At 43.3% G+C, this 15,231-nt stretch overlaps 1 protein-coding gene across 11 annotated transcripts in view; it reads left to right on the forward strand.

The window, feature by feature from the left end:
- The window catches only part of arhgap12a (Rho GTPase activating protein 12a), a 261,188-nt gene that overhangs the window by 40,468 nt on the left and 205,489 nt on the right, over nt 1–15,231 (forward strand). For 9 of the 11 annotated variants that reach the window (XR_009651313.1, XR_009651312.1, XR_009651314.1 and 6 more), the window contains exon 2: nt 2,733–2,951. The exons of the other annotated variants lie outside the window; for them this stretch is intronic. The gene's annotated coding sequence lies outside the window, so the exon portion shown is untranslated. The remainder of the gene's footprint in view (nt 1–2,732; nt 2,952–15,231) is intronic. 11 annotated transcript variants of the gene reach the window in all.

The following is a 15,231-nucleotide window of genomic DNA, read 5'->3' on the forward strand; positions in this document are numbered from 1 at the left end:
GACCGTTAAGCCTAGTTCGGATGAAATTACGCTATTAAAATGATCACTGAATGATTTGTTTTTCTGAATCTTTACTATTTTGTTGTTCCCTAGAATACCATTTTGCGATTTCACACTTAAGCAAATGTTTGAAAACTCCGGATCTTCTTCCTTCATGGTGGCTGCCATTTTTTTGTGCTGCACGGCGCATGCGCAGAGCTGATTCAATTCTATATTCTGCACGGAATGCAGGGCTTTCCACAAGCGCCGGCTGCCGGACATACAGCCGACTACACAATTAAGTCTAGCCGGCTACTTTAATGACACTTATTTTTGTAGCCCACATGCTCTAAATATTAATTTTTGATTTTAATAAAATTAAATGTTTATCTAACGGACTGACAATAATGTCAAACTGAACCGCACTCATTTAAGTTGTGATTTGCGCTGTTTGTACCGATAATAACCACAAATTCCCCGCCGACTTCGTAGATCAAGGGAGAGTAACTCATCCGCGGCTCCGACGTGTGTGCGCGCGCATGCGCGCACTCGACGGAGGCAGTAGTGTGTCGGGGCTGTCGGAGGCGACATCGGAGGGAACAGAAGCAGAGATGACGCTTATTTTGTCTCCGGTAAACCAGTCTTCTCTCGTTCAATTACGTGCTGGCATCAAAAGACACCGTTGGTTGTAAATGAAACCAAACTGAGTCGTTGGAGTGTATTTGCATACACAAATGGAGAAATGCTCGCTGAGTGTTTAATTGTCTAGCCACCACTGCAGACCGTTGTCGTTGTTAATTCATAGTATGCTCAGCTGCATGAATGTGTCATGCACCGAAAATAAGAGATTTACAAGCCAGGAACGCCTCATGATGCAATACACAAGAAAAGAAAGAAGATTTACTGCCATTTTACTTTGTATTTGAGTAAAGTGAATAAATAAATGGTCTGTGGAAAATACATTTAATCTTGGGAACTGCGTGCACAGGAGTTTATTTTGTGTTTACTCCCGATCAACTCTGGAGAAATTCAGACTTTATAATGGGTGTCTATGGCGTTACACTTCAGTGGAGCTCGTTAAGTTAGAGTGTAGAGAGCTTGAAAAAGTAGCTCAAACTTTCTCATTTAAACTGTGCTTTCAGCCACAAATTTCACTCTACAGACATAATTTTCTCAAAAGTGGGAGTCACACTCGTCTTGATTCACACAATGTGTCTACCTAAACGATAGGATTTACAGTTTTTGAATGAGAAGCCTGGAAGTAACAAGAGGACAGGCGAACTGCCCAATTGACTCCCATTATAGTCCTGACAGCGATTTTACTACAAAATCACTTGTTTTCAACTCGCTCTATTGTCCACATTTTTTACACTAGACAAAAAAAATTACATCAATGTGTTCATGAGAGCCTTGTAGCGCTCAATGTGAAAGAATTTTGTGAACAGCTCCTTTCGTTTCCGTGTAAATCCCCGTTGTTCGAGGAGAGGGAACTCTGAGAAAAAGCACTCTTTGCTTGTCATATTGTGTCTCTTCCCTGCACCTGAGCACCGTTACCAAGGCGACGAGCTCCACTCAGGGAGCAGAGAGGGGAGGGGCTGCTCTCTCTCTCTCACTCACTCACTCACTCACTCACTCTCTCACACACACACACACACACACACACACACACACACACACACACACACACAGAGACTCAGAGCATCGGAGCCTCATAGCCTGCGATAGCGGCTGCTACGCGCACTGCATCACTCTCGCGATTTCCCACAGGGGAATTGTCGTCTCATTATTTGTCATGACTGGCTAGTATGAGCCTTAGTGGAAAGCCCTGGGAATGCGTAAATGTCAAGTTCGATTTTAGATTTATGAACCTGAAAAAAATGCCGAAAAACCGGCGTTAAAAAAAAAAATTTCAACCGCACAAACGGCACTCACCCGGCCGGTGGACCGGAAACAGAACATTTTTTAATAATGGCCTTACATCTACCCATTGCCTGCATTTTCTGACAAATGGAGAGTAACATTTACAAGTAGCCATGACAACAATGCATACAAAATAAAGACTTGAGTAAAACTGCTTTTAGCTTGTAAAGTAAAGTCCTTTTCAGGGGTTTTTTTTTTTTCTTTTTTTTTTTTTAAAGTCAGGGATCACCATTCTTGATGCAGTAATTGTTTGTGATTTGACACCCAAGCGAGGCTAGTGAAACCTTTTGTTTTATAGCATGAACATGTATTGTTAACTTGGCTGCATACTTTGATTGATTGATTGATTGATTGTCTCTGATGGGAAGAGGAGTGCATGGCTCAGTGATTTTTGAAGACTCCAACTCATTGTCATTTAAAGGCCTGGGACACACTTAGTTCGTTTTTTTCTGTTTGTATAAGCCGGCTGACGGTTGGTATAGGGATATCACTAATTTGTTGTTTGTTTTCATATGAATGTGTATCTTGTACACCAGTGTTCAAGTGTGTGAAAACAGCAAACGAGCATCAGGATTTAAATTTGTACAGTTACATGTTTCAATGGAAATGGATCATTCCACTGAGCCGTAGAATGGGGGAGACCAGGAAGTTTTACATGGTGACAGTAAATTCTTTATTTTACTTTATAAAGAGCAAATTTGTGGTGGAAAATCGTTGTTGATTGCTTAAATCACCAGACTTTCTCATAGCACTAGACACATAATGCAGTTTCCTGTGATGTAGTTCCTGTTTTTGAATTGTTTGCCATGACACACTTTTTTTTTTCTTTTCAGTGTCAGCGTTTTAATCAACAGTATTTTTTCATTTTTTCTACAAATATTTTTCCACTATCATTTTCATTTTTGTTGCATTTTCACTTTCCCTTCTTCCACATTTTAAAATGTTTTTTGGAGAACACCAAAGCCTGGAAGTTTTTTCCTTCCTGTGCAAAGACAGCAGTTGGAGGCCATCCACATCGGATCTGCCTCAATATTAACAGATCTTCGGTTAAGGTACGTAAACCATTTAGCCTGGCACACGTTCAGCTTGTTCAGTGTGTTGAGTGCAGGATGTTTAGTCATTCTTCCTCAGTCATTAGGAAGAGATTTATTTGTGATGAGTTGGCTCTCTGATGTAGAAGATTACAGCTTTAGATGTGTGCATCCAGACTCCAGAGAGGGTTAGTGAGAATGAGAACAATGTAGTTTCTGTAGGGAAAGTCTGAATGCCCTAGGTGGAGTTAGCAATCCGCCAACTCTGGCATTAGAGTCCTCATAGCGGCATAATCACAGAGCCAAAGCTAATGCTGAGGCTTGCCCACAGGAGCACCATTCCTTTCCGCTTCAGGTGTCGAACAGGTTTGCTCTCCTCAGTGAAGTATCTGCTGAGAAACCTGAAAGAGCTCTGGTTATAGGAGACTATATCATAAAATATGTAAAATTAGCTAGGCCTTTAAGTGGCACCAGCAGCTTTAGTCAGGTGTATACTGGGAGCCAGGGTGCTGGATATAGCAGGTAATCTTAGGGTCCTAGGCAAGCATAGATTTTCAAAGATATTCATGTAGGAGCTAATGATATATGCCTTCATCAGTCTGAGGTTAATAAGAGTAACTTTGTAGAGGTGTTTAAATTAGCTAAGGCAATGTCATGCTGTAGTATGTATGCTCTGGCCCCATCCCGATGCAGTGTGGTGATATAGCTTACAGCAGGTTATGGTCGCTGAACTGCTTAATGTCCAGGTGGTGCTCTGAAAACAATGTGGGCTTTATAGATAATTGGAGTACTTTTGAGAGCAAGGCTGGCTGATTAGGGCGGGACCGTATCCATCCCACTCGGGAAGGTGCTGCTCTCATTTCTTGTAGCATAGCTCATAGTCTCAGAGCAAGACTAGTTAAGTTGTGACAATCCAGAGCCAAGGCCAGGGAGCAGATGAACAGGCTAAACCGACTGTCTGCTAGCTGCACAGAGTTGTCATTCAGGTTCCAGTATATTAAGGCTGTGTCTGTTCCCTGAGCTGTACAAAAAAGTAGGAATACTCAGTTTGTTCTTATCGAATTAATCCAGGTAATCTAATTAATGTAAATATAGCCACTGTCAGCATCTTTGATTTCAAGGTAGGATTATTAAATATCAGATCTCTTGCGTCTAAAGCGCTAATTGTTAAAGAACTTATTACTGATCAGGAGTTTAATGTACTGTGTTTAACAGAAACATGGATTAAACAAAATGAGTGTGCAGCATTAAATGAAGCTAGTCCTCCTGGATACAATTATATACACCAGCTTCGTCTAACTGGCAGAGGAGGAGGTGCCGCAGTTATTTATAATGATTATCAAGGCATAACACAAGAACTTGGTTATAAATTAAATACATTTGAAGTTCTTCATACTAATATAACATGTAGCCAGAAAAAACAAGTCTACCCAGTCAGTTCTGGAACTTATTATTTACAGGCCCCAGGAGCCATATTCTGAATTTCTTTCTGAATTTGTGGCTTTCATATCAGACCTTGTTGTTTCCTTAGACAAAGCCTTAATTGTTGGAGACTTGAATATCCACTTGGATAATTTGGAAGACAGTGTTCGTGTCCATTCTAGATTTAGTAGGGGTGAATCAGAACGTCATAGGACCTATTCATAATGATGGTGACACTCTCTTGATCTAATATGAACGTTTGGGTTAAATATAGAAAATATAGTTTCACTTCTTCCACAGTCTGAAGCTACCTCAGGTCATTCTCATCTTGTACAAAATATATCTGAGCAATCATAGATACACCTTGTCCATGCTACTGTGTCAAACTTACCTCAACTACTTCACAAAGTTTTATAAATGGTCTCCCAGAGTTAGCAACTTTGATTGGATCACCGTCGGACTCCACAGCACTTGATCGGGTAGTGGAATGCTTAGTCACCGTTCCACGACACTTTAGATAATGTAGCTCCACTGAAAAGAAAAATTATTAGAAAAAAAAAAAAACTAGCACCCTGGTATAATGATCACACATGCACCTTAAAACAGACCACTCGAAAATTAAAATGTACAGCCCCAATTCCAAAAAAGGTGGGATGCTGTGTAAACTGTAAATTAAAACAGAATGCGATAACTTGCAAATGGTGGAAACCTTATATTTCATTGAAAATAGTAGAAAGAAATTTCAGATGTTGAAACTGAGAAATTTTATTGTCTTTTTTTTTTTTTTTTTTTTAAATATATGCTCATTTTGAATTTGTCGTCAGCAACACATTTCAAAAATGTTGGGACAGGGAGGAATGTTGACCGCTGTGTTGCACCACCTCTACTTTTAACAACACACTGTAAACATTTGAGAACTGAGGATACCAATTGCTGTCATTTTGAAAGAGAAATGTTGTGTCATTCTTGCCTAATATAGACTGGTACCAAAATCCAGAATTGTGACACCCAAAGGCATTTTTGAGACAAAGTCGGCAAACAGTCTTATTTTGTCAATTTAGGTGTGCTGAATTCAAATCTGCAATATGCCGAGCTCTATCTGACCTCTGTTGACCTCTAGAGGTCATTGAACTTTGGGCCTGTAAACGTCTCAGCTGAACCCAGTTTCTCAGCTTTCTAAGGAATGAAATGTACTAAAATGATTAATGAAGTTAGCAAATGGCCTTGTTTGTTAAATGTTTGGGTGCTGAATTCATTTTTCATTTGTAAAACGACATATGACCCCTGATAACTTCAAGGTCATTAAACTTGGCCTATAGGCCTATGCATTTAACGGCATTTTTAAACCGACTTTACTCCCCCAAAAAGAATATGAACAGACAAAAAACAAATAGAAAGGAACAAATACAACATTAAATGCCAGTCCATGTACATGTGACTTACTTTTCACAATGAGAATGCCTAGGCGATCACCTTGCATAACATTGCATTACATTTAGCGGTTATTGTTTATACAAAGCTACTGAAAAAAGGACAGATTCAGCAGCATACAAAATGTGGGGGCATACAGGGTATACAGGTTAATCAGGGTTAGTATATATGAGAGTTTTTTTCTTTTTTGTTTTGTTTTAAACGGGGTAAAGCCTTTACAAAAAACAAACAACAAAGAAAAAAAACTCTCATATATACTAACCCTGATTAACCTGTATACCCTGTATGCCCCCACATTTTGTATGCTGCTGAATCTGTCTTTTTTCAGTAGCTTTGTATAAACAATAACCGCTAAATGTAATGCAATGTTATGTAAGGTGATCGCCTAGGCATTGTCATTGTGAAAAGTAAGTCACATGTACATGGACTGGCATTTAATGTTGTATTTGTTCCTTTCTATTTGTTTTTTGTCTGTTCATATTCTTTTTGGGGGAGTAAAGTCAGTTTAAAAATGCCGTTAAATGCATAGGCCTATAGGCCAAGTTTAATGACCTTGAGGTTATCAGAGGTCATATGTCGTTTTACAAATGAAAAATGAATTCAGCACCCAAACATTTAACAAACAAGGCCATTTGCTAACTTCATTAATCATTTTAGTACATTTCATTCCTTAGAAAGCTGAGAAACTGGGTTCAGCTGAGACGTTTACAGGCCCAAAGTTCAATGACCTCTAGAGGTCAACAGAGGTCAGATAGAGCTTGGCATATTGCAGATTTGAATTCAGCACACCCAAATTGACAAAATAAGACTGTTTGCCGACTTTGTCTCAAAAATGCCTTTTTTAAGCACTTTTTTGAATTTTGGTACCAGTCTAATATACAATTTCAGTTGTTCAACAGTTCGGGGATCTCCTTTATCGTATTTTGCCCTTTATAATGTGCCAAACGTTTTAAATGAGAGACAGGTCTGGACTGCAGGCAGGCCAGTTTAGCACCCGGACTCTATTTTTACTACAGTGCCATGCAGTTTTAATTTGTGCAGAAAGTGGTTTGGCATTATCTTGCTGAAAGAAGGAAGGCCTTCCCTGAAAAAGATTTTGTCTGGATGGCAGCATATTGCTCTGACACGTGTGTGTGTGTGTGTGTGTGTGTGTGTGTGTGTGTGTGTGTGTGTGTGTGTAATCATTCAGCATTAATGATACCTTCCCAGAAGTACAAGCTACCCATGTTGTGCACTAGGGTTGGGCGGTATCCAAATTTTGATACCTTTAAACTGTCTGTGTTTTCCCGGGGTATACGGTATTACCGAGAAAAAAATATTTTGTTTCGGCCTACTGTGTAACGTGCGCCTATGCCTCAAATGTACTATTTAAAAGCAGCATAGCGAATTGTGTGCATTGTGGTATGGATTAAGCAGCAAAGCGAATTTTGTGCATTGATGAATGGATTAAGAGATATTTCAAAGCATCACGCAACTCTTCCTTCATCTTGAAAATAGCATTCAACTGTCGTTTACACATGTCTGCGTTGAAACGCCATTTGCAGCACTATTTCACCTACTCCATCAAAAAAAAGTACACGATGAGCAGGATCATACCCTTTCAAGCATGGGAAATAAAAAAAAGAAAAAGAATCAACCAACACCCAAGTCCGTTTAGACTGCGTGATAAACCATATTCTTCAGCGCAAATGAGGCGAACCTAATTCAAATGCGTGATAGCTGCACAAGGCAAAATCATATGGGCCCACGTCATGCCATGGCGGGGAAATTAATAATCAAATGGCCTTACCTTGCTTAAAACGTTGTCTTGATCACATAACTCCTTACAATTATTCCACTTAAATCCATACGGTTTAACACACCCAACAAAGATAGCAAGCGCATTGCTAATTCCCACCAGAAACCTAACAGTTTACGCTACGATGTTTTCTTCCGTTTCTTCAGTAGATGACATTTCAAATGTTTATTACCCACATCCCAAATGTCATACGTTATATTATTTTACCTTGTTGTTACTCATGTAACCTACTCAAAACACAACTCATTGGAGAGATCTCGTGGAAGTGGAGTACCCCAGGCTATGGTGTGCCTTAGGGGACATATTAGATTTTTCGTTTGGTTTGAAACCAAAATACTGCCACACTGCCGATGTTGTATTATTATTATTTTTTTTGCCACTAACTCGTTATCTTGACTTGCCATCTTTCAACCGCGGTCTCAGTTTTTTTTTAAGATAGGACAGTATAGAGAGACAGGAAATGAGCGGGGGAGAGAGAGACGGGATTGGGAAATAACCTCGGGTCGGAATCGAACCCGGGTCCCCGGATTTATGGTACGGTGCCTTAGCCATCTGAGCCATGACACCCCCGGTCTCAGTCTCTTGCGAAGCTTTCTGTCAGACTCCAAATATCACGCAGGGTTGCCATGGTAACGACATAAACAACCCTGCACGCGATGAGAACTTCTTTAGGAAATTGATAGAATTAGTGAAAATACGATCACACAGTTATTCGGGATGATCTTCAATTTATTATTTTATATTATGACCTCATGTACTCCATATTTATTTAGATATTATATATTTTTTTTTAAATGACGGTAATGAGACCGATACCGTTGGTACTTTTGGATACCTCGGGATACCTTCTTACCGTAATACTGCCCAACCCTATTGTGCACTAATGCACCCTCATACCATCACAGATGCTGGCTTTTGCTTTGTGCACTGATGATAAGCTGGATGGTCCTTCTCCTCTTTAGCCTGGAGGATGTGGCGTCCATGATTTCTAAAAAGAATTTCTAATTTTGATTCGTCAGGTGTCGAGACTGAGACTTCACCTCAGTCCATCATAAAAGAGCTCAGGCCCAGAGAAGGTGGCAGTGTTTCTGGATATTGTTTATAGATGGTTTTAACTTGCATTTGTGGATGCAGCAATGAACTCTTTTCACAGATGATGGTTTTCTGAAGTGTTCCTGAGCCCATACTCTTAGCACCCAAATTTCCAGTACAGACATGTCCCTGCTTTTAATGCAGTGTCGCCTGACAGCCTGAAGATCACAGGCATCCAGTGTCAGTTTTCAGCCTTGTCTCTTGCATACAGTGATTTCTTCAGATTCTCTGGATCTTTTAATTATATGTATCATAGATGATGTGATCCCCAAATACTTTGCAATTCTACATTGAGGAATGTTATTTTTAAGTTGTTGCACTGTTTGCCCATTCAGTCTTTCACAGAGCAGTGAACCCCTCCCCATATTTACTCCTGAGAGATTCTGCCTCTCTAGAATGCTCTTTTTATAACAAATCCTGTTACTAACCTGTTGTCAATTAACCAAATTAGGTTTTGTTTTGTTTTTTTAGTATTACACAACTTTTTCAGTCTTTTGTTTCCGGTTTCCCAACTTTTCTGAACCGTGTTGCTGACATCAAATTTAAAATGAGCATATACAGTGGGGCAAAAAAGTAATTAGTAAGCCACCAATTGTGCAAGTTCTCCCACTTAAAAAGATGAGAGTCTTGTAATTTTCATCATAGGTACACTTCAACTATGAGAGACAGAATGGGGGGAAAGAATCCAGGAAATCACATTGTAGGATTTTTAATGAATTAATTGGTAAATTCCTCTGTAAAATAAATATTTGGTCACCTACAAACAAGCAAGATTTCTGGCTCTCACAGGCCTGTAACTTCTTCCTTAAGAGGCTCCTCTGTCCTCCACTCGTTACCTGTATTAATGGCACCTGTTTGAACTCGTTATCAGTATAAAAGACGCCTGTCCACAACCTCAAACAGTCACACTCCAAACTCCACTATGGCCAAGACCAAAGAGCTGCAAAGGACACCAGAAACAAAAGTGTAGACCTGCACCAGGCTGGGAAGACTGAATCTGCAATAGGTAAGCAGCTTGGTGTGAAGAAATCAACTGTGCGAGCAATTATTAGAAAATGGAAGACATACAAGACCACTGATAATCTCCCTCGATCTGGGGCTCCATGCAAGATCTCACCCCGTGGGGTCAAAATGATCACAAGAACGGTGAGCAAAAATCCCAGAACCACATGGGGGGACCTAGTGAATGACCTGCGGAGAGCTGGGACCAAAGTAACAAAGGCTACCATCAGTAACACACTATGCCGCCAGGGACTCAAATCCTGCAGTGCCAGACGTGTCCCCCTGCTTAAGCCAGTACATGTCCAGGCCCCTCTGAAGTTTGCTAGAGAGCATTTGGATGATCCAGAAGAGGATTGTGAGAATGTCATATGGTCAGATGAAACCAAAATAGAACTTTCTGGTACAACCCCGATTCCAAAAAAGTTGGGACAAAGTACAAATTGTAAATAAAAACAGAATGCAATGATGTGGAAGTTTCAAAATTCCATATTTTATTCAGAATAGAACATAGATGACATATCAAATGCTTAAACTGAGAAAATGTATCATTTAAAGAGAAAAATTAGGTGATTTTTAAATTTCATGACAACACATCTCAAAAAAGTTGGGACAAGGCCATTTTTACCACTGTGAGACATCCCCTTTTCTCTTTACAACAGTCTGTAAACATCTGGGGACTGAGGAGACAAGTTGCTCAAGTTTAGGGATAGGAATGTTAACCCATTCTTGTCTAATGTAGGATTCTAGTTGCTCAACTGTCTTAGGTCTTTTTTGTCATATCTTCCGTTTTATGATGCGCCAAATGTTTTCTATGGCAGAAAGATCTGGACTGCAGGCTGGCCAGTTCAGTACCCGGACCCTTCTTCTACACAGCCATGATGCTGGAATTGATGCAGTATGTGGTTTGGCATTGTCATGCAAGGTCTTCCCTGAAAGAGACGTCGTCTGGATGGGAGCATATGTTGCTCTAGAACTTGGATATACCTTTCAGCATTGATGGTGTCTTTCCAGATGTGTAAGCTGCCCATGCCACACGCACTAATGCAACCCCATACCATCAGAGATGCAGGCTTCTGAACTGAGCGCTGATAACAACTCGGGGGGGGGGGGGGGTCCTTCTCCTCTTTAGTCCGAATGACACAGCGTCCCTGATTTCCATAAAGAACTTCAAATTTTGATTCGTCTGACCACAGAACAGTTTTCCACTTTGCCACAGTCCATTTTAAATGAGCCTTGGCCCAGAGAAGACGTCTGCGCTTCTGGATCATGTTTAGATACGGCTGCTTCTTTGAACTATAGAGTTTTAGCTGGCAACGGCGGATGGCACGGTGAATTGTGTTCACAGATAATGTTCTCTGGAAATATTCCTGAGCCCATTTTGTGATTTCCAATACAGAAGCATGCCTGTATGTGATGCAGTGCCGTCTAAGGCCCCGAAGATCACAGGCACCGAGTATGGTTTTCCGGCCTTGACCCTTACACACAGATTCTTCCAGATTCTCTGAATCTTTTGATATTATGCGCTGTAGATGATATGTTCAAACTCTTTGCAATTTTACACTGTCGAACTCCTTTCTGATATTGCTCCACTATTTGTCGGCGCAGAATTAGGGGGATTAGTGATCCTCTTCCCATCTTTACTTATGAGAGCCGCTGCCACTCCAAGATGCTCTTTTTATACCCAGTCATGTTAATGACCTATTGCCAATTGTCCTAATGAGTTGCAGTTTGGTCCTCCAGCTGTTCCTTTTTTGTACCTTTAACTTTTCCAGCCCCTTATTGCCCCTGTCCCAACTTTTTTAAGATGTGTTGCTGTCATGAAATTTCAAATGAGCCAATATTTGGCATGAAATTTCAAAATGTCTCACTTTCGACATTTGATATGTTGTCTATGTTCTATTGTGAATACAATATCAGTTTTTGAGATTTGTAAATTATTGCATTCTGTTTTTATTTACAATTTGTACTTTGTCCCAACTTTTTTGGAATCGGGGTTGTAAAAACTCAACTTGTCGTGTTTGGAGGAGAAAGAATGCTGAGTTGCATCCAAAGAACACCATACCTACTGTGAAGCATGGGGGTGGAAACATCATGCTTTGGGGCTGTTTTTCTGCAAAGGGACCAGGACGACTGATCCATGTAAAGGAAAGAATGAATGGGACCATGTATCGTGAGATTTTGAGTGAAAACCTCCTTCCATCAGCAAGGGCATTGAAGATGAAACGTGGCTGGGTCTTTCAGCATGACAATGATCCCAAACACACTGCCCGGGCAACGAAGGAGTGGCTTCGTAAGAAGCATTTCAAGGTCCTGGAGTGGCCTAGCCAGTCTCCAGATCTCAACCCCATAGAAAATCTTTGGAGGGAGTTGAAAGTCCGTGTTGCCCAGCGACAGCCCCAAAACATCACTGCTCTAGAGGAGATCTGCATGGAGGAATGGGCCAAAATACCAGCAACAGTGTGTGAAAACCTTGTGAAGACTTGCAGAAAACGTTTGACCTCTGTCATTGCCAACAAAGTATTGAGATGAACTTTTGTTATTGACCAAATACTTATTTTCCACCATAATTTGCAAGTAAATTCTTTAAAAATCAGACACTCTGATTTTCTGGATATTTTTTTTTTCTCATTTTGTGTCTCATAGTTGAGGTATACCTATGATGAAAATTACAGGCCTCTCTCATCTTTTTAAGTGGGAGAACTTGCACAGTTGGTGACTGACTAAATACTTTTTTGCCCCACTGTACAGTATTTTTCAAAAAAACAATACAATTTCTCAGTTTCAACATTGAAACTGTTGTCTTTATATTTCTATTGAAAATAGTGCAGGGCTTCCATGATTTACAAATCTTCACATGCTGTTTATTTATTTTTTTGTTTTACACAGTGTCCCAACCCCTCCTAGAACTGCCACCTTATTGTGGTGGAGGGGTTTGTGTGCTTGAATGATCCTAGGAGCTATGTTGTTGGGGGCATTATGCCCTTGTCAGGGTTTCCCAAGGCGGACAGGTCCTAGGTGACGGGCCAGACCAAGAGCAGTTCACCAAAAACCCCTATGGAGAAAAAATCAAGGACCGTGACATCGCCCGGTATGACGCAGCCGGGGCCCCACCCTGGAGCCAGGCCCGGGGTTGGGGCTCATATGCGAGCGCTTGGTGGCCGGGCCTTTGCCCATGGGGCCCGGCCGGGCTCAGCCCGAAGAGGTGACGTGGGCCCGACCTCCTGTGGGTTCACCACCCACAGAGGTAGCAGTAGGGGATTGGTGTAGTGTGGATTGGGTGGCAGTCGAAGGCAGGGGCCTCGACGACCTGATCCCCGGACACAGCGGCTGGCTGTTGGGACATGGAATGTCACTTCGCTGGGGGGGAAGGAGCCTGAGCTTGTGCGGGAGGTTGAGAGGTACCGGCTAGAGATAGTCGGGCTCACCTCCACGCACAGCTTGGGCTCTGGAACCCAGCTCCTCGAGAGGGGCTGGACTTTCCACTTCTCTGGAGTCACCCGTGGTGAGCGGTGGCGGGCTGGTGTGGGCTTGCTTATAGCTCCCCAGCTCAGCCACCGTGTGTTGGAGTTTACCCCAGTGAACGAGAGGGTCGCCTCTCTGCGTCTTCGGATTGGGGAGAGGGCTCTTGCTGTTGTTTGTGCCTACGGGCCAAATAGCAGTATAGAGTATCCGGCCTTCTTGGAGTCCCTGGGAGAGGTACTGAGGGGTGCTCAGACTGGGGACTCCATTGTGCTACTGGGGGACTTCAATGCTCATGTGGGCGACGACAGTGACACCTGGAGGGGCGTGGTTGGGAGGAACGGCCTCCCCGATCTGAATCCGAGTGGTGTTTTGTTATTGGACTTCTGTGCTAGTCATGGTTTGTCCATAACGAACACCATGTTCGAGCATAGGGGTGTCCATAAGTGCACGTGGCACCAGGACACCTTAGGTTGGAGGTCGATGATCGACTTTGTAGTCGTTTCATCTGATCTCCGGCCCTATGTCTTGGACACTCGGGTGAAGAGAGGGGCTGAGCTGTCAACTGATCACCACCTGGTGGTGAGTTGGATCCGCTGGCGGAGGAGGAAGCTGGACAGACCTGGCAGGCCCAAACATATGGTGAGGGTCTGCTGGGAACGTCTGGCCGAGCACTCTGTTGGGGAGGTCTTTAACTCTCACCTCCGGGAGAGCTTTTCCCAGCTTCCGAGGGAGGCGGGGGACATTGAGTCTGAGTGGACCATGTTCTCTACCTCCATTGTAGATGCAGCTGTTCGGAGCTGTAGCTGCAAGGTCTCCAGTGCCTGTCGTGGCGGCAATCCCCGAACCCAGTGGTGGACGCCGGAAGTAAGGGATGCCGTCAAGCTGAAGGAGTCCTATCGGGCCATGTTGACCTCCGGGACTCCTGAGGCAGCTGACTGGTATCGGCAGGCCAGGCGTGCTGCAGCTCGGGCAGTTGCGGAGGCAAAAACTCGGAACTGGGAGGAGTTCGGGAAGGCCATGGAGAAGGACTATCGGTCGGCCTCAAAGAAATTCTGGCAAACCGTCCAGCGCCTCAGGAGGGGGAAGCAGTACTCTGCCAACACTGTTTACAGTGCAGGTGGGGAGCTGTTGACCTCGACTGGGGACATTGTCGGGCGGTGGAAGGAATACTTTGAGGATCTCCTCAATCCCACCGTCATGTCTTCCACTGAGGAGACTGAGACTGATGACTCAGAGGTGGACTCGTCCATTACCCAAGCCGAAGTCACTGAGGTGGTTTGCAAGCTCCTCGGTGGCAAGGCACCGGGGTGGATGAGATCCGCCCTGAGTATCTCAAGTCTCTGGATGTTGTGGGGCTGTCTTGGTTGACACGCCTCTGCAACATCGCGTGGCGGTCGGGGACAGTGCCTCTGGAGTGGCAGACTGGGGTGGTGGTCCTTCTTTTTAAGAAAGGGGACCGGAGAGTGTGCTCCAATTATAGGGGAATCACACTTCTCAGCCTCCCAGGGAAGGTTTACTCCAGGGTACTGGAGAGGAGAATTCGACCAATAGTCGAACCTCGGATCCAGGAGGAACAATGTGGTTTTCATCCTGGTCGCGGAACACTGGACCAGCTCTATACCCTTCATAGGGTGCTCGAGGGTTCATGGGAGTTTGCCCAACCAGTCCACATGTGCTTTGTGGATCTGGAGAAGGCATTCGACCGTGTCCCCTGTGGTATTCTGTGGGGGGTGCTTCGGGAGTATGGGGTTCGGGGCTCTTTGCTAAGGGCTGTCCGGTCCCTGTACGAACGGAGCAGGAGTCTGGTTCGCATTGCTGGCAGTAAGTCAGACCTGTTCCCAGTGCATGTTGGACTCCGGCAGGGCTGCCCTTTGTCACCGGTTCTGTTCATAATTTTTATGGACAGAATTTCTAGGCGCAGCCAGGGGCTGGAAGGAATCCTGTTTGGGAACTACAGGATTTCATCTCTGCTTTTTGCGGATGATGTTGTCCTGTTGGCTTCTTCAAACCAGGACCTTCAGCATGCACTGGGGCGGTTTGCAGTCGAGTGTGAAGCAGCTGGGATGAGAATCAGCACCTCCAAGTCCGAGGCCA

The sequence above is a fragment of the Neoarius graeffei genome, chromosome 23 (genome assembly GCF_027579695.1).
Source record: "Neoarius graeffei isolate fNeoGra1 chromosome 23, fNeoGra1.pri, whole genome shotgun sequence".
Lineage (NCBI taxonomy): Eukaryota > Metazoa > Chordata > Actinopteri > Siluriformes > Ariidae > Neoarius > Neoarius graeffei.